Raw genomic sequence first — 18,743 nt, 5'->3', positions numbered from 1 at the left:
ACCTCCTACCTCCTCATTAACATATGGACACAGAAATACAGAAATAAATGAATGTAGGTGAAAAGAAATGTAGAATAAATATAAAGCATGTATTCTTTTATTTATACTTTTATGTATTTATACATTTACTTCAGCATTTATTCGTTTCGTTTCGTTTTCTTTCCGCTTCTCCGTGAGGGTCGCGGGATGTTGCTGTTTCCCCCTGAGGGGCTGCGGGGCTTACTGGGGCCAAATCCAGTTCACACAATGGGCACAGTTCACACAATGGGCATAGGCCGTGGGTAGACCCTGGATGAGTTGCCAGCTCATCGCAGGACCCTTACTGATGGCATCTGCACATCAGGAGCAACTTTGGGGTTCAGTATCTTGCTCAAGGATACTTCAACATGTAGTTCAGTTCCGCCCAGGGGAGCCGGGATTCAAATTGGTGACCTTCTGACCACCAGTCCACCAGCTCTACCCACTGAGCAGCCGCTCAGCATTTATTCATTTATCTATTTATTTATTCATTTATTTATGCATTTATTCCTGTATTTGTCTATATATTTATTCAGGCATTTATTTACTGATTCATTTATTTATTCCTGTATGTATTTATATATTTATTCATGTATTCATTCATTTATTTATTTATTTATACTTATGTCAGGTTTAGTCCTCTATAATAGTGCGCATGTAAACCTCTTCTTTATCTTAGACAATGACTTGTTGCATGGGGTTAAGTTGCCAGGAAAACAGGCAGCAAAACCTTTACGTCAAAGCATCTTCTCTGACAGCTGACATGTTGAATCTTGCTGTTCAGGATGCTGGAGGTGTGAAGAGCTTGATACAGAGCAGCAGCTGTGATGGGAGGTTCCCACTTGATAACCTCAGTATCATACCTGCTCCAATGTCCCTGATTCATTCCTTATCACTGGCAAAACAGCGAACACTTAACGAAACTAAACCAAAGATTCCCATAAGCCTAACTGTGACCTCAAACACCAGAATGACCAATATACGTCACAAAGGCAGCAAGAAATAATTAGAAATAATCTGTTATGCATGAAATTTACAACACAAAATAAATGAAATAATAACTTAAACTGAACACAGAAAACAGCTCTTCAAGTTGCAGCATTTGCGCTCATCATAGTTTGACTGACTGACCAATCAGCTTGTATCCTCAGCACACATTCCTTACTGCTTATGACTAGAAGTTTCCAGGTGGAACTCACGTTTGGCTCCACATATCGAGCATCAATCTAAATACCATGTTGCCTGCATGCAGCTGCACGCATCAGACTGTGACACCCATGCAGTGATTGTATGGCATAAAACAAACCATTACAGCTCTACTACTACTACTGCTACTAATACTACTACTACTACTACTACCGTTAACCTACTAACAATAACAATGTGACAAATTATTTAACATGGACTGACACAGCAACACAGACACAGTCTGTGGTGAGATTATTTTCAACAGTAAGTGTGCCAACTAAATCAGATTACCACAACACTATGACAACCTTGAATTAAACCTTCTTAAACAGTGTTTACCCAATGACACCTGCTCAGTCAGTGAAACACATGATAGATTTAGCACTGCTACCATGATTGATAAGTGAGAAGTCAACTGTGCATCATTTAAGAACCTGAACAGCAGTTGCCATCCAAAGTATGCCAGGAATGTAACTGCTAGTGCCCACCTGTCAACAAATCCAACAGTAGCTATTTCAAACAGACCAGCAAAGGTTTTATTCAAGTTTCATTGAGTGTGAGAACATTAGATCTGATGAACAGGAAAGTGTCAGGAGAGGAATGCAGTCTTGCTATTTATCCATTAAATATTCTTACAATAAAAACAAAAGATAACATTTGCTTGTGATAACAGGTTTTGGATTACAGTCTTAACATTATTAGCTCATGGGGGCTGAAAAGTCCTGTTCTTTATCAAAATACTAGCTGGTGACTTTTTTTGACATCCTAATGTGATAGAGGAGCCTCTCAATAACATTATGCAGAAATAGTTTTTAAGGAGCAGAAAAATAACCCAAATAAGGCTTTTAGACTTGATACTCCCCAAAACAGGCCTGAGCTTCCTACACTACATTATCTTCAGTTATCATGAACAACCAGAATTCTGTCCACACATAATTTTAAATGTTTAATGTTTACAGAAATCTAAACATTTCCCTCATGATTAGTACTCTCAGACCACCAATTAATTAACCAATTAAAAATCTCAAGTCTACAGATCTAGCTTGATAAAATCTTATGTCGAGTAAGGAAACGTAAAAAAATAAACCTTTATTACCTTTGTGAAATGAAGCAGAGCATGAATGCACTAAAATGAACCCTCAGCGCTCTGAGCTACAACACTGCCTGCTGGACAGTCCCTATTATGCAGGTCATCTTTTCCTTCTGTTTGAATGAGCACTCACATCCTCATAAAGAATTCTTACTATACAGTCCCATGGTGCTTTGCGCACAAAAATGTCTTAAACAGAAGTTACTTGGAGGTAATTCTAATTCTATGAGTAGTGCATAGCCTTCTCAAGTGCTTCAATTTACCCTGGCAATGTGAGGTTTTGCTGCTTTTGGGTCATTTACATCTTCTTGCATGTAATATTTTTGAGTTAGTCTGACGCGACAAGTGACTTCTGGGGAATTCCTTCCATTCACCATTTTATACAATAACGATTACAAGAATGATTATGTCTCGATGCAGGTAAGTTAATAATCTGAATTTTAAAACTGAAATTAGTTCGCCAACTGCAACATTCAGTTCCTCTGCTGCAGAGTGCAACAGAAAGTGCCAGTTCAGTTGTTTCAGTTGAGCTTCCTAATGAACTCAGCTCTCAGAGAGAATCTGGTTCTCTTGCCTCTTTTTCCCTTTTCCTCTGTATTCTTAAAATTAAGTGCATCACAGGGCTGACATATAGGGATGAACAACTGTTCACGCTCACATTCACACCTACAGGCAAGATTAGACTGACCAATTAACCCTACTTGCATATGTTTGAATTGTGGGAGGAAGTCAGAATACCCAGAACATGAGAACATGTTAACTCTGCCCTGTCCCTATGCCCCTGTTAAATAATCAATCTGAAATCAAAAGGATTCATGGATCTGGATAACTATGACACCTTTAATGATAATAATATTAAATATAATGGACTCATCTCTCTTTGAACACAAAGAATAAAAATCTCAACTTTTTAAAATTAGAGGACAATACTTTGGAGATATGTTCCTATTGTTATGGTGCATTTCTTAAAAACGGGACACTTGAAATGGAACTTGCATGTAGGAAACATACAAGGGGTGAAATTGAAAAAGAAGTTTAGATTACAGTCAGCAAGACAAGTTTTAACAAAATTGTTGTGTTTAATCAACAGACTACTGTTTTTTAGCCATGTGGATGACAATCTCTTCATGCTAGTTCTCTCTATATATAAAACTGACAAATTAATCATATTTTTCTACATAGTGTTTCACTTTGTTCTTTTTAAGCTCTGCGTACATTAAGCCAGCCCGATTTTCAGGTGCTTGGCAGACCAACAACACAGTAACAGATATAAACACTAGTTTCCCCTCGACTGCTCTTAATGGTGCAGATATTTCCCAGCAGGGGGGATTTTCCTATCAAACTGCAGATGTGCCACCTGGATAAACTAAATTGCTGGACCAGAGCTGCTCTTAAGGTGTGGTTTAACACCTGTAAAAAACTCCAACTTGAGAAGCATGCAAAAATATTGAAATGGGTGTCATATGACTCAGAATTTATACCATCACTTCTAGATCACCGATTCAGGCAGTGGACACATAATGGTATTACCGCCTATTGCACTATAACTGATAAGGATGGCCTATACTCTTTCGCCCACATCTGTAAATCATATAGACTGGGAAGAGAGGATATGTTCAGATATTTCCAGATCAGAGACTACTTCAATAAGGAAATTAAATTAACAAATAATGAGGATACCAATCTGATCAATATATTTATTGATGCGTATAATGCTAAAGACAGTAAACATTTAATCTCACAAATTTACAAAAAATTACAAAACTCCAACAACCATTCTACAAATCGGGTTAAGCAAAAATGGGAGGCGGAGTCCGGCCTGGAGATATCTGAGGACGTTTGGAAATCTGTTTGGGCAAGTCATGCTAAAACCACCAACTCCAGAGCATGGCGAGAGTTCTGCTGGAAGAACATCATAAAATTTTTTGTCACACCTAAATTGAAATTTAAACAGCAGGGTCTCCTGGGACAGGATAAATGCTGGAGACAATGTGGCCAGACAATGGCCGATCACTTTCATATATTCTGGGCTTGCCCACTTATCCAACCATATTGGCGAGAGCTTGTTGAAGAAATTCAGTCAATCTTTGGTTTAAAAGCTGATCTTTCTTTCATCACGTTCTACCTGGGTAAATTCCCAGATGGACTTGTGGCTCAGGACAACTATCTTTACAAAGTACTTTTGGCTGCAAGCAAAAAGGCCATTACACAGAAGTGGCTGCAGACAAATGTGCCATCAAGGAATGACTGGATTACCATTGTCAACGAAATACAGTGCATGGAAAAGCTGACCTTTGTTCTAAGATTGCAGGTTGATCAGTTTACCAAGTACTGGAAAAAGTGGACTTTATATTCTCTAACGTGTAACTCACTGTCTGTGTGAATGACAACCCCATTTGCTCTAATGTATGCTCTATGTAAACCTTGTCAACCTGTCTGTTCCATATGATTTTTTTTTTTTTTTTTTTTTCTCTGTTTTATGCTTCATTGTTTGTTGTTTACTGTGGAAAAAAGAATTGAAAACTTAATAAAGAGAAAGTTTCAAAAAAAAAACCAAACTGCAGATGTGAGGGACCAGTGACATCACTATATGATGTGTGCATGGGACTCAACCCCTCCCTCCACCTCCAGATATCACTCAAAACTCAGCCATCTGTCTTTCCTGCTACAGTTAGTGACAGAGAGCCAAAACCGGATTAAAACAATACTTTGACCCGCTCAATAATCCCAAGATCTGTTTCAGTGCTAGTTTGCTCACTGCAGGAGTGGGGCAGAGAGATTCGGTACTAAATTAAGCATTTATGGTGGAATGCATGGGCCCTAAATACCAGAGAATGCAGGACAAATACTTGCATTTGTGTTTTCAGTTTAATCACTGTATTGCAGTTTGTGCATTTTATGCAAAGACAATGGAGGCTGACAAACTGAATGGTACATTAATCCAGAGCTCACTGCTGAAAACAGACCTTCAGTCATCCATGTGGCAGCTGAACGAGATGTGATAAATAAATAGCGTTCAAACTCAACGTAAGACGAAAAATAACATGTAACGCCTCTTAATACAACTATAAATCAAAGGGCATTTTCATGACATGAAAAAAAAACAATTAATCGAATGAAAATGTTGCACTTTTTGCAAAAAAAAAAAGATATTAGCTAACCAGTAACACCTAAAGAAGAATTTAAACACACTGTGGTAACCAAGAAATAGTTAAGAAACTTGCATCCAGATGTTTCACTTTTTGTTTTTTTCCAACCAAATTACATTTAACTGCTATAAAATTGGCCTTCTCAAAGGACAAGCTTCCAGGAGAAAACCATAGTTCAAACCTCATGGTCAGGGTAATGGTGTGTGGTGCCTCAAGGGTGGTTAGGTAACTATTGTGTACAATGAGAACACCAGGGTTTCTGCTACATGTAATTTATTAGTGAAATTAGTGAAAAAAATAATATGAAGCTGTTTTCGGACCTGGAGCAGTGCACTTCACACGCTCGGAGGCTCCTCCACACACACACACACACGGTGACAGATGGTGGGTCTGTGTGAGGCTCCGAAGCAGCCATGAATGAACAAAATGACAAAAAAGTCACCTATGACTGGCTGTACGGAGTATCAGAAACATCTAGTTTGTTCACAAAAAAATGTGATCTCATGTAAAACCTTTAGTATAAATAAATACAGTGTTAGAGAAAGGAAATATTTTACCGCTGTCTTCCACTGCAGTCCTTGACATTGACTAGCATGTTGGATATTTATGGTCACTTAGATCAGAGTCCTGCACGGGTCTTATTTTGAAAACCCGAACCCGCCATACTTTCAAACGCATCCGACCAGTTTTCCGACAGTCGAACAAATTACATTCCGTACCCGAGCCAACCTGCTCTAAATTGATACTGATGCCCGAAGGAAAATTGGACAGATGCAATTTTTAAAAATGAAAGTAAGCCAGCATGGGCAATGGGAGTTCTGGGAGGATGCAATCATGCATGAATGAGCTCATATGAAATATAAATGCTTATCATTTGTGTCACTAATAATGACTGTTGTTAAGTGACGCCTTGAAAATGGCAATTGTAAAAACCCGACCGGCCTCTCCAGGCATCTGATCCGATCCGCATCTGTGTCTGACACAGTACATTATTTTTCACCTGTGCAGGACTCTGACTTAGATAAATCCTCTCTTGAAGCAAATAATAAAAATAGCATTTCTTTGCAATAGTAGACAAATCTTCATTCCAAGCCCATGCAGGGGAGTTCATGATGGCTGTGTGAGAGTATTAAAAAATTAAATTCCCTAGGTAGCCTATGACATAACTACAAATGTTACAGTATGATGACCCAAACGACCCCCCCGTATCAGAAAATACTGGAGGTAACACTGAGAACAAGCTGGCTGTACTCAAGGGTGCTGTCACAACACAGCACTGCACTCACCTGCTAACAAAAGGAAGATGGTAGGCCAATGTTGCAATAGCACATGCAGAATAAGAAAGAGCCATATGAAAGTATATACTTTGCTTCATCAAAATAATAAAACCAATTAAGGAACAGCTTGGATGCATACAGTTAATGCTAAGCATCTGATTAGGATTCGGTATCGACAGATACTAAGGGCTGGCCGATAAAATTTTACACAATACCAATGACAAATGTATGACATTTTCCATAAAGTTTTTGTTTGTTTGTTTTTGAGTCACCGACCCACCACCGACAGCCACTCGCACATCAGAGAAACAAATGCATGTGGTGGATGCATGTTTCTGGCCCCTCCCACTCACAACACCTCAGAATTATGGCTTTGTGCTGACACAAAAAAAATTAGTGGTCCAACAAGCATAACCGAATGTGAGGAAACTGACAAAGCGAAGAAATTTAACCGAAGAAAGGTCACACTACTTGGCACATTTGGAAATAGTTCTCCTACCTGAAGTCTGACAAATGACAGACCAGCATTAGGTCCAAAATGTGTCAGCGACCACCAACCTCTTCCATCATCTCAACAGACCCATCCCAAACAGAACTCCGAGAGCATGAGTTTGTGCCATCATGCTAGCATCAGCCTCCCCACAAGTAGCCAACAGACCAGCCCCACTGCTTGTACTAGTCAAATTTCACTTCAACAGCCAACAATTGCAGCTGCTTTTTCAGCCATTGCCCCATATAAGAAGAAACCGAAGCGATACAAAGACATAACCAGCGCAATTACATACTGTACGGCTACAGATATGATGCCTATAAGCACAGTTTAAAAACAGGGATTCAAGAAGCTAATGACGGTCATTGATGCTAAGTACACTCTGCCAAACATCAATCCCTCAGCTATACACAGAGTGAAGGGTAAAGGTGGAAGAGCATCTCAGAGATGATATGTGGTCTGGTTGCACGTCTGAACCACATCAGGGCTTACAGAACAGGAGGCTAATGAAGCTGAACTGAACAACTACCTGCAAGCTCAAGAATGTGCAATATTCACAGGATACAGTAGCATAATAATCCACAATATTTCACTTTTTCTTATTTTCTTTAATCTATGTTCAGTTCAGTATACTACCTGTAAAATGTTTGAGACATTTTGAAACAAGCAATTTGTTGTACTATTTTATAACTTTATTTATACAAGTAGGCAGGGATGTAATGGTTTGAAAATTTCCCACTGTGGCAACAGTGACTAAAATTATCACAGTATACCGCAATATTTATGTCTTCAAAATGTTGACAAAACGCTGATACACTGATAAAGTGAAACAATTTCACCGAGAAAAGAAAATGAATAGAAAATGTCACTATTAATTAACCAATAATTAATAATTAATCTACTGGTTAAGAGAGGAATAACTAGCTCCTTTTAGATAGAAAACGCAACACATTTGCTGCAAGGTCCAGTAAAGGCTGCACTCTGCAGCCCTGTCTATCTAAAAGGGAGGTTTAATATTCCTACTTTCCCAAAAATCTGCCACTGGTGTAGGCATAAACATGTGATGTTACGTGAAGTACAAAGTTGGGCGTGGACAGTGAAGTACAACATATGCATCGGAAGAAATGTGGCGACACTTGATAGATTTACTTAATTCTAGACCTGTGGCCCATATTCTCGCCTCCTTAGTCAAACACATGATGTTAAACCCCCGCTATTAAAGGAAGCGTGCAGCAGAGCATCTCACATTAACTGCCTCAAGCAACAGACAGCTAACAGATAGCAGGTCGAATTTGTCTTCAAAATAAGAGCTTTACATCCATTGGAGTTTTGAACTGGGATCGTACTAATATCAAATGACTCAGGTCAGGACAGGGTTAAAAAACCTGATCGGGACATCCCTATAATCTACAAGTCAAGCTTTAATGAGTAGGGATATTTTGCAATATGACAGGATTAAAGGATGTAGCTGTGCAACAAAGAAGAAGAACCTCACAAATAACTGTCTGAAGACCCTTGCCAGTCTGGTAGCTATAATCACCTCCTGAGCCCTGCTTCATTGTCCATGAGCACTGAGCAGAAAAGGCCCCTTATGCTCCTCCAAAGATGTCTCTACCCTTTTACTTGTGAATCACAATGAGGTCACCATCCATGGGCAAGCAAATGCATTACCACTGCACCACATGTGGTCTTACATGTAAATACTCAAAAGGTCCCCCAATTTTTCTGGTGTACAATTTGCTTTCACTTTTGTAGTTCTGGCATTCATTCCTATCCGTATATGATTACCAATGGGAATGATTAAAAAATAATAACAATGTTGTTTTTGTATAGTCTCTTGAGGCCTCATGTCCTGTATTACATTATGAAAAGTTAAAAAGTCTATAAATATGCGTAAAAAGTAACAATATTGTGCTGTATATGTTTTTTTCTGCCCTAAAATGCATTTGCCTCATTTGGGAGGGTCTTGATCCTCAGGTAGAGCGCCACCAGTTCAGATCATCCGGATTAATGTGATTGTCTGACTGCCAAATTTCTAGATCCCATTTAGTTCTTGACAACTTTTACAGAGGAGCAACAGAAAGTATCCTCAGGGTAAACATCACAAACTGGCATGGTTCAGGTAAAGCCCAGGACAGGAAGGCTCTGTAGCGGATGATTAAAACCGCAGGAACATCACTGGAACAGTCTGCAGAGCATCAGTGATCTCACACAATACCTGCACCAACCATCCTGCCGTCTGAGAAAAGATGCAAAAGTATTTGCTGCCATACCACCAGACTGCAGAACAGCTTCATTTCTTCAGGCTGTAAGGTTCCTCAACTAATCCTCAACACTCCACAATGAATAGTGTATTTGTTTGACCTGATTATTATTTCTTAATTAGTCTCTATAGTTGTTGATTTTTGTGTGTGCCTGTGTGTATGTGTACCTTGGGGAATTGCAACAGAAGTTACACAATTTTATGTTATTAATGACAAATTAATTTTGAAAAAAATAACTGACACCCAAGCAAACATAACTGATGTCTCTGTTTGTATTCCACATACGGAATAATGCATTTACCTGCTGTGCATGCCCATACATTTACAAATGTAAACAGACATACTGTATATGGACATCCAAAAATTAGAACAAGGAGTAGAAGGTGTAGCTGCTCATGCTGCCGCATCTCCAGCTGGAGTGTGTCAGCTGTGGGGCAGAGCATCCAGCAACACCCCCCCATCCCACTACTCTCCTCTCAACGCACACATATAAAGAGCAGGCACTATCCCACTGCTCTACCCTATTGTCTCCTTTCACATTGCTCCTGAAAAAGCAACCATACACCAATATTCCCCCATGTCTTTAATCCTCTGCACTGGGAGATCTTAATGACAGCTGATGCGGTGTCTGAGAAAGAGTGAGGGGCTATGCATGACCATAGAGCTCATTGTTTCAAGCTACCAATAAAAGGGTTAAGTGGGATTTAGAGCCCCTGCAAGGCAAAAGACTACAGAAAGCTCCTTTTCTAATGCCACTGAGCTATTCGCTTGAACCTTCAGTGCCTCAATAGGAAGAAATGGAATGACAAACAGTGTGCCAATCCCAGGGTCTGTGCTATAAAACTGCCACCTGACACTGAGTTTAAAGCTATAATGTGTAAATGTGAATCCAAAGAGATATTATCTCTTTAATTTGAAAAATATAATAATAGTAGTCAAAGAATTCTGTAAAACATTTGATAAACATGGGAATAAGAAGATCTCTCCGTACTTGTGCTTGTGCTTGTGAAAAAACACTCACAATAGGCCCCATCTCACCAAATCTAATAACACACAAATCTAATAATCAGCTCTCATACTGTGTCATGTTTCAATAGCCTGTAAAATGCCCCCTTTGCCCAGTGGCCCATTAAAGCTCATTACATGCCCATTATACACCTGGTGAACTCTGACCTTGTCAGCACTGTGCTGCATTAATCAGCACCCTGGGGACATGAGCAGATGGACAGATGGGTGCAACTGTTCATGCTCTAATTATGTGGGTGCATTCATGGATTTCATATGGAGCACACCTTGGCTAAAAAAAATCGTACATGTCGCTGCTGTACTTAGGTGGACAGCTTCTATCTCCAAATATGTGTCCACGTTTTAGACACTAAGGGAAAGAAGCATTTTTTGCATCATCAGGAGTGCCTGAAGACTCTCATTATTATAAACAGTTGTAATAGTCCCAGGAATCAGGAAAATGGATGAATCATCGGTATAACTTAATCTTACATGGATTCAATAGCTTTTTGACATTAGGACCACACTGCCGTGTCTTTTGCTGTGTTGTTATTTGAACCTGTTCTGTTAAGTTCGGAACAAAAATAGGCTTTCATAAGCACCTTTTAAAAAAATAAAATAAAAATTAATGGATCAGTAACCATGTGTCTGTAGCAAAGTTATTGCATGTATACTTTCAGACTAGAATAACTGAAAATATTTCATGTTTAAAGCATGTAACTTGAAAAATGGCAAGGATCGCGACAAAAACAGTGCTATTACAAATACATTAACTGAATTTCAGATTGTCAAAAATCTAATGGCATGGCAGAACTTTTATTTCAGGTTGCTGTCTGTTTTTCTGTCAGTCTCTCCTGACATCCTTTCAGCTTTATAAAGCAGAAAGTGAAAGAATATTTACAAAAAAAATTAACACCATAAACTGTTTATACATTTTTAAAAGCAATTATTTAACAATAGCTTTTCACTAGTAACATCTGGCAGGCCAATCCAAACTAACAGCAGGCCTAGATCAGGGTGGCCCACATCCTCCCTTGGGCCACCCTGATCTCGGCTGCTACCGCTCACAACAACCACTTCCTTGGTGTAGGTTGCTGTATTGTGCGAGGTATTATCATTATCACACATTACTGACTGGCCTTTAATAATAAGCTCATATCTTGAACTGTTAAGTAGCCTCAATGTGAACCCTTGTAGATTTAAATATTTAGGTTAAGCCTTAGGATAAATTCTGTGCAGCAAAGATTAAGCCTTCTTTTTTCCCCTCTGTATTCTTGGTATTTCTTTCTGAGGCTGGAGTCTAATTGGTATCAGACACAGCTCAGGTTACTTTGTATCCAGTGTCCTAATTAATTATTATTGCTTAATTTAGTATTCTTTTCAGACATAACTTACACTGGCCAGACTAAAAGCCTTTAAAGGTTTTGCAGAATATTATCCTGTAATCAGTAACTTCGCATAGAGGAACAATAACGAGAACGTTATGGGAATATCTTGGCCAGGTCGTTCGATGTTGAACCGCAGGGCAGTGGTATGAGGCTGAGACTTCATCACAGCTAACTGAAGGGAATATAATGCGTATACAAAACACACTGGAGATTAGGACTTTCTAATCACTAAGAAATTCATGGTTTGAAAGTACTAGGCTACTTATCGTTAAAAGTTAAATAAAGTCACCCTAAACTTACAATTTAGCCAACAACAACAAGTTATCATTATATTGTAGGTAATGTTACACTAACGTGAACTGTAGCTGGGGAGGTTAGAGGCTGGTGGTTTCGTGACAATAATAGCACTCACATTTAGCCAATGATAAGGTCGCATTTAATGTAACAAAACAGGCTAACACAGAGCTACAAGTTACATAGAAGTCACTGTGGGAACTAACTAGCTTGCGCTATCTTAATGTTGCAGTGATTTCTTTCGTGGTCGGAGGAACGTAATTCAAGTCAGCAGAGTCCCAGCGCGGAGCTCGTCATGTCCCGTGTACGCAGTTTAAAAACAGCCATGAAACCGCGATATTTCTGACAAAAACACTAAGATGAATAACGAGTATGAATAAAGAGACATACCTCGACGAGAAAACTGTCTCATGAAGTGTCGACTCGGACAGAAAGGTCGATCGCTCGTCCCATTAAGTGCACGCTGTCAGAGGGAGTACAGTGGGATCACTCGGTAGCTTCTGTCGTCTCTCCGTGCTGCTGTCGCCTCCCTCTGTCCGATTTGCATGTCAACAGACGCGTTGACAAACTCTGTCAGTACGGCGGAATGAGAGGGGAAAGACTCTCTCCAGCTACAGTCCAGCTTTCTAATGATGAAATGAAATGAATTCCGGTCCCTGAACCTTGGCCGCACAGCCACAACGAGGTCGTCCTTTTCTTTCAAATAAACGTCTAGTTAAGTTCAGTGGTCTGCCAGCAGTGTGACCTAGTTAAAGCAAGTCTGCAATGTTGTTCTGAAACACATTTTGTTAAACTGGGTGAAATGGTCCTGCTATCCTCAGAGTGGTCAATAAGAAATAAGAAAAAGGAACGAAAATAATCAGACCTCTGTGGCAGCTGCAGAATTGAAAAAAAGCTGACCAATCCGTGCTTTTCGGCCGAATAGCAGGTATTGGTCAGATGCCTTCATGGCTCCCTCTGCCTGCCTCTGTCCCTCCCTCCTCTGCGTTGCACACATTATGTTTCACTGATGCTGGAAATATTCAGCACACTCCTCTGCAGAAATACGGAGCTGCAGGAGAAGACGTTCATTTGGTTACAATGGCAGAGGAAATGCGTTACTTGTAACAGCTCACACCGCTAAAAAGGCAAGGAAATGTAAACCTGAGACAGAAATGGCTGCAACGAAATAGGCTCTGGATAAAGAAAGAAGTCAGACCCGAGTCAGCATTTGTGCGGCGTTTGAGTGATGGAGACAACTGTGGCATGTGAAGGGCCTGAAAAAGAAAAACTGCTGCAGAGGTTGCTCTCTTTCTGTTGGACAGGAAATTTTTTGTCATTTTTTCGGGGGGACTTGTTTTCATGAAATATGTAAGGTTTGCCAACTTGGTTACGTTTGTAGCTTGTAGTAGTCCAATGCTAACGTTAACTTCTTTGTGTGTTGTTTCTAGCCATGAGAATGGCTAATCAGTCGGCCCAGTTTCCACTGGATAGGGGTCCGCTGCGTTGCGGCTCCGATCCAGTTTTGATCCGCCCTCCGGCAGTCCCACCATTTGTGCTTTGAGTCCGCCAAGGTGCAGTACAGTAGACAGGTGGCCTCACAATTAACATAATATAAGTAGACGCCTCATAGCGTGCTAGAACGTAATACCGCGTCGCCACCATCTTGGTTGGGTCTCCTCACTGTTAGGCTAGCACCAGAGTCGGAGAGCGAGCTACTATGACCGTATTTTGTGCAGTTTATCGTATGGTTGCAATAACCCGCGCAGTATTGTTATCAGATCATGGGGGATTATCTTTCATAAGTAAGTAAATCGATAGTCAAAAATGATGCAACAGAGTTTGAGGTATCCTGACTTACAGTGAAACTCTTGCCAAAAAGCAACCAAGGCTTTATTTGTGATGGAATATGAGTCAAACCTTTGCATAAAATCATAATTATGACAAAAAAGGCACTTTTAAGATTTACCATAGTTTCGTTTTTCTGCAAGCTAATTTTCAATGGAGTGCAGGGGCACTTTTACGCTAGCATCAATATCGCTATTTTTAAAACACTACGAAGGCTCGACACAACATGAAACTTTGCTCATGGTAAATTTTTGTGTACACAATTTACTAAAAATAAAGTTTTTGGACAATTCATGTTAGCAGTAGCAGTGAGAGTGATCTAACAGGCAGGAGAGTAATGGTGAACTGCTCCTCAAACGTGCCTGTTAGGTCGTACTCAGGGATTGACACTTTTTGTCTGCCATGACAGCGGCGCGCCAGAGTGCTACTGCTAACGTGAGTTGTCCAAAAACCTTCTTTTTAGTAAACTCTTTGTACACAAACAATTTTCACAATGCTCACTTTCATGTGTAGAGACCCTGGTGATACTACAAGGAAGATTTCATGTTGTGTCGAGCCTTCTTAAAATAGCAGTTTTTGATGCTGCTCTGGAGAAGGCAGTATAACCAGCTGAGGGGTACTCATCATGACCAGCAAACACATCTGGTTCTGTTAAAGCTTAAATGGTTGGTTCTTTTTTGTAATTGAACTTCTGAGCTTCTCAGTCAAAATATTTTTTAAAGACAGATTTTTTTTTTGTTAAGATGTTTTTAAATGGCCACATAATTCTATGTCCAAGATGAGGCAATACGCTACATGTATTATGTAAGAATTGCCCACCTGTTGCCTTCATACTAGAAGCAAAAAGGGTCAGCATATCACCACTACTGTAACCTAGTTAGCTCAGTTAGCCATGTAGCTGGCGGTCCTGTTAACTGACTCGAGTATGACCGTACTGTGAGCTCACTGCATGGGATCATTGGATTGCTGCCGTAGCTGTTTAGCATGCTTAAATTCTTACATGTTGCAACTTCAAATGAACTTCCTTGGTGACCACTTGAGCCTGCAGCAAATCTGAGGCCTATGGGCATCCAGGAAGCAAAGGGAGTTCAAAGCATATCTTTGTACAATTCCATTGCAAAAAGCTCAGCAAAATGAGAATAAATAACATTATGACCTTTTCTAGGTACTTCTTGATAAAACACACAAGGGGCAACTGTGGTTGAACAAAAGCTTGATTGGATTTTAAGCCCAATAACAAAATTGTTGTGCATTGAGTGAATGTGAGTGACTGAAGCTATCAATTGCTGCTATTTGGTTCACTTTCATGCAAAAAAAATGCATGTACAGTTTTTCCAGTCAATCCTCAAAATCCTACACGCTGATAAGCGTCAGGCTTTTAAACTGTGATGGGATCCAAGATAATGAACAGAGAATAGTCAACTCAGTAACATTCTCTTTACAGTTGGCCCATACCAATGTGTATCCAGGCAGGAGGACATGTAAAAAAAAATGACAGATATCAACAAATTGCTTTAGGGTGGCCTCTGAATGCCTGAGGTAGGCAACATTGGTGTCACTTTCTCATCATGCCATAAAATACAGTTTCCTCTTACAGATGCCTTACTTCGTCTGTCAATCATGAATTTCATGGGTAAAAAACTCTGAGTTAGTGTCAGACATGGTATTTGTAAAAAGTCATCTTAGTTTGAAGATGGTCACATTCGAACACGTCTGTGTTCTGTGACTCTGTCTTACCCTCCTCCAGCCATGGAGACCAGTGTGTGGCCACTTCTTGGGGAGGAAGGGTGTGTCTGCAACAACCTGGATGTTTCACTCACCTGCTCTTTGTGCACTCTCATACTGTCAGCCTAAGACAACATTTCCAAAGAATGGACCAAGATATTGGAGAGGCACAGACTGTATTCAGTGAATCTGTCACTTCGTGAGTCTGACACAACAGACACACTTTCGCTGCATATAGAAATGGCATTGTCTCATTGAGTGACTCAGAGGAATGGAACTCATCCAAATTGTGTTTTATTAACCTAAGGGCTTTATCTGATCTATCCACAATGCAAAGAGCTATAAGGCTCTTACCAGTGTTGATTTCATAGCAGACTGGAGGATAAGTACATGGGTGTGGGGTTCTGAGGATTTGTGAAGATTCATACTTTGGTATTAGGAAAGCTTCTGTCAGGGTTACAGTATATTCATCTTTAGTTTTTATTAACATTGTGTAATTTTTAAAAACTTGTGGAGTGGAATGTGCTGTTAAGATGGACAGTTTATTTATAATTATTTTACAATGAGTCATTTTTAAAAGCCATGTGAATTGATTTAAACTTTAAAGCTACACTACACTACAAGATATTCTGGAAGCATTTTTTTTAAAGATTTATTTATTGACAATGCACAAGGCCATGTTTTATACAGTGTAAAAATGAAATGACAAAGATAAAGACAAAGGAGAAAAAAAGGAATAATACAAAAAAAAAAAAAAAACACAGTAAACTGCAATCTAAACACTTCTGAATTTGTCTATGTTTATTGGAAATTGGTACTGTTTGGGATCTTTCCAGTATGTTTTGCCAGTTGACATCTTCTAGTTACAACCTAGGTCTGTCTCCCACTTGTTTTTAATTGATAATCTATCATAAATTGGCAAGTTTCTGTTCAATATGTTGTATATAGAGGATATCAGTCCTCTTGTGGAGGAGAGTCGTGTATCAAGCAGATGTTTCTCGAACCTCTCACACAGACAGCACCTTAACCCCTGCCTCGAAACCCCTCAAATGTCTGCACTGACCCACTTCATACCTGCAATCAATAAAGGATTATATGACCTGGTCCTAAAAACAGAACTGATCATCTGGATCCTACCAGTGACTGCTGTGAAAGAGCAGCTGACAGCTAGGGAAAGACTTAGCGACAGCCTGGAGAGACAGCTGGCAGGAGGGAAAGACCCCATCGGGCCTGCCATAGGCTAGCCACCTATGGTAGGAGGAGCCTGACACTATTGGTGTACAGGTCCCACTCATCTTCTGGCTACAAAAACCTCATATGGAAAAGTACCCCCAGAGTCAGCGAGAGCCGGGGCGGAAGATGACTCATCGGTAGACAACCCGGCAATCGACCCAGGAACGAAACAGCCAACAAGAAAGATGATCGGCACAATACCTGAGACTGCAACACCTACTCCAGGAATTAAGCTCCAGTGTTGCAGCTGTGGCTGGGCCAAAGTAACATCCACTGCAGGCCTGTGAAGACATCAAGGATGGAAAAAGTACTTGAAGGAAGTCGGACAGGGACCTTGCATCGGCCACTACTTCTTGCGAAGCAAGTCGAATCAGTCAAGTGAAGTCTGCAGGACATCAATGCCCCGAGTTCACAGGAAGAGGAGCCAAGCACTGCAGAGCCCCTCGAGCCCAGCCTACCTCAGCTTGCAACTGAAACAAAAATCCTGGGGCGAAAGCCACTAATTAAGTGGCCCAAATCCTGTGAGAAAAAGATGTGGGATTCTGTCAACACAGACATCAGCAAAGTCCTTGAACAACTGAGGGGAACTGCTATTAAGAAGCTGGAGAAGATGGGGGGGCTGATTTACAACTATGGTGCTGAGCGCTTTGGAATCACAGAGGGAAGGAAGAAATTATTAACCATCCCAACAAAGTCCAGGAGACAGTAGGAGATAGAGAGACTGGTCAAGGAGAGACGACTTTTGAAGAAGCAGTGGAGGAAAGCCCCAGATGAGGAGAAGGAGGGAATAAACTTGCTGCATGCAGAAATCACAAGCAGACTGTCAACCTTGAGGAGAGTGGAAAATCTCAGGAGGCTGCGTAAGAGGAAGGAGCATGCAAGATCTAGCTTCTTCAAAGACCCCTTCAAGTTTGTAAAGAGTCTTTTCTCGAAAGAGAAAAGCGGCAAACTTAAAACATCAAGGAAAGATCTTGAAGCTCATCTGAAAAAGTACACCACAGCATGGCAGCGGTTGGAAATAGGGATCATGGCAGGTTGCACCATCTCCATGCACCATGGCCTTTCACCACCTATGAGGTCCCCACCTCAAAGGTTGAAAAACTGGAGAGGTTGCTCAGCTCATTTGCCAAGAAATGGTTGGGTCTTCCACGCTGCTTCAGCAGCATAGGACTGTACGGAAGAGGCACTCTGTGTCCAGTCTTACAGAGGAATTCAAGTGCTCCAAAGTAAGGCTGGAAATGACACTCACAGAATCCCGTGACCCATGTGTAACCCAAACAGCTCCTACACTGGCGAGCGGAAGGAAGTGGACCCCAAGCCCAGCCACACAGCAGGCAAAGGCAGAGGCCTGGTCCTTGAGGAGCTGCGCCAGCAGGAGCAGGCAACAAGATGCACAAAGGCTGTCTCCCAAGCGAAACAGGGACAGTGGATGAGACGGGAGGGGGTTGAGAGAAGGAAGGTCTCTCAGAAGAAGCTCTGGAGCATGGAAGCATTTCACACCAGCTTCATCCTACGAGCAACGTACCATGTCCTGCCATCTCCCAGTAACCTGAAACAATGGTATGGAGAAGACCCAACATGCTCACTCTGTCCATCTTCAGCAAACCTGAAACACATCCTGGTTGGCTGCAAGACAAGCCTGACACAAGGCCGGTACACCTGGCAGCACAATCAAGAGCTGAAGTGCCTTGCAGCTATGCTGGAGACCAGACAGACATCCGTCAATGCCCTACCTCCACCATCCCATCCTATATCTGCCAAAGGTTTTGTCCGTGAAGGTGCAAAGCCATCGAAA

At 40.8% G+C, this 18,743-nt stretch overlaps 1 protein-coding gene across 4 annotated transcripts in view; it reads right to left on the bottom strand.

The window, feature by feature from the left end:
• ankrd6b (ankyrin repeat domain 6b) overlaps nt 1-13,028 on the bottom strand; it is a 65,979-nt gene extending 52,951 nt beyond the window's left edge. For all 4 annotated transcript variants that reach the window (XM_037086978.1, XM_037086977.1, XM_037086982.1 and 1 more), the window contains exon 1: nt 12,554-13,028. The gene's annotated coding sequence lies outside the window, so the exon portion shown is untranslated. The remainder of the gene's footprint in view (nt 1-12,553) is intronic.
• Between the last annotated feature and the right edge of the window lie 5,715 nt (nt 13,029-18,743).

Source organism: Acanthopagrus latus, chromosome 22, assembly GCF_904848185.1.
Source record: "Acanthopagrus latus isolate v.2019 chromosome 22, fAcaLat1.1, whole genome shotgun sequence".
NCBI classification, from domain to species: Eukaryota; Metazoa; Chordata; class Actinopteri; order Spariformes; family Sparidae; genus Acanthopagrus; species Acanthopagrus latus.
This window is presented reverse-complemented; position numbering and strand designations above follow the sequence as displayed.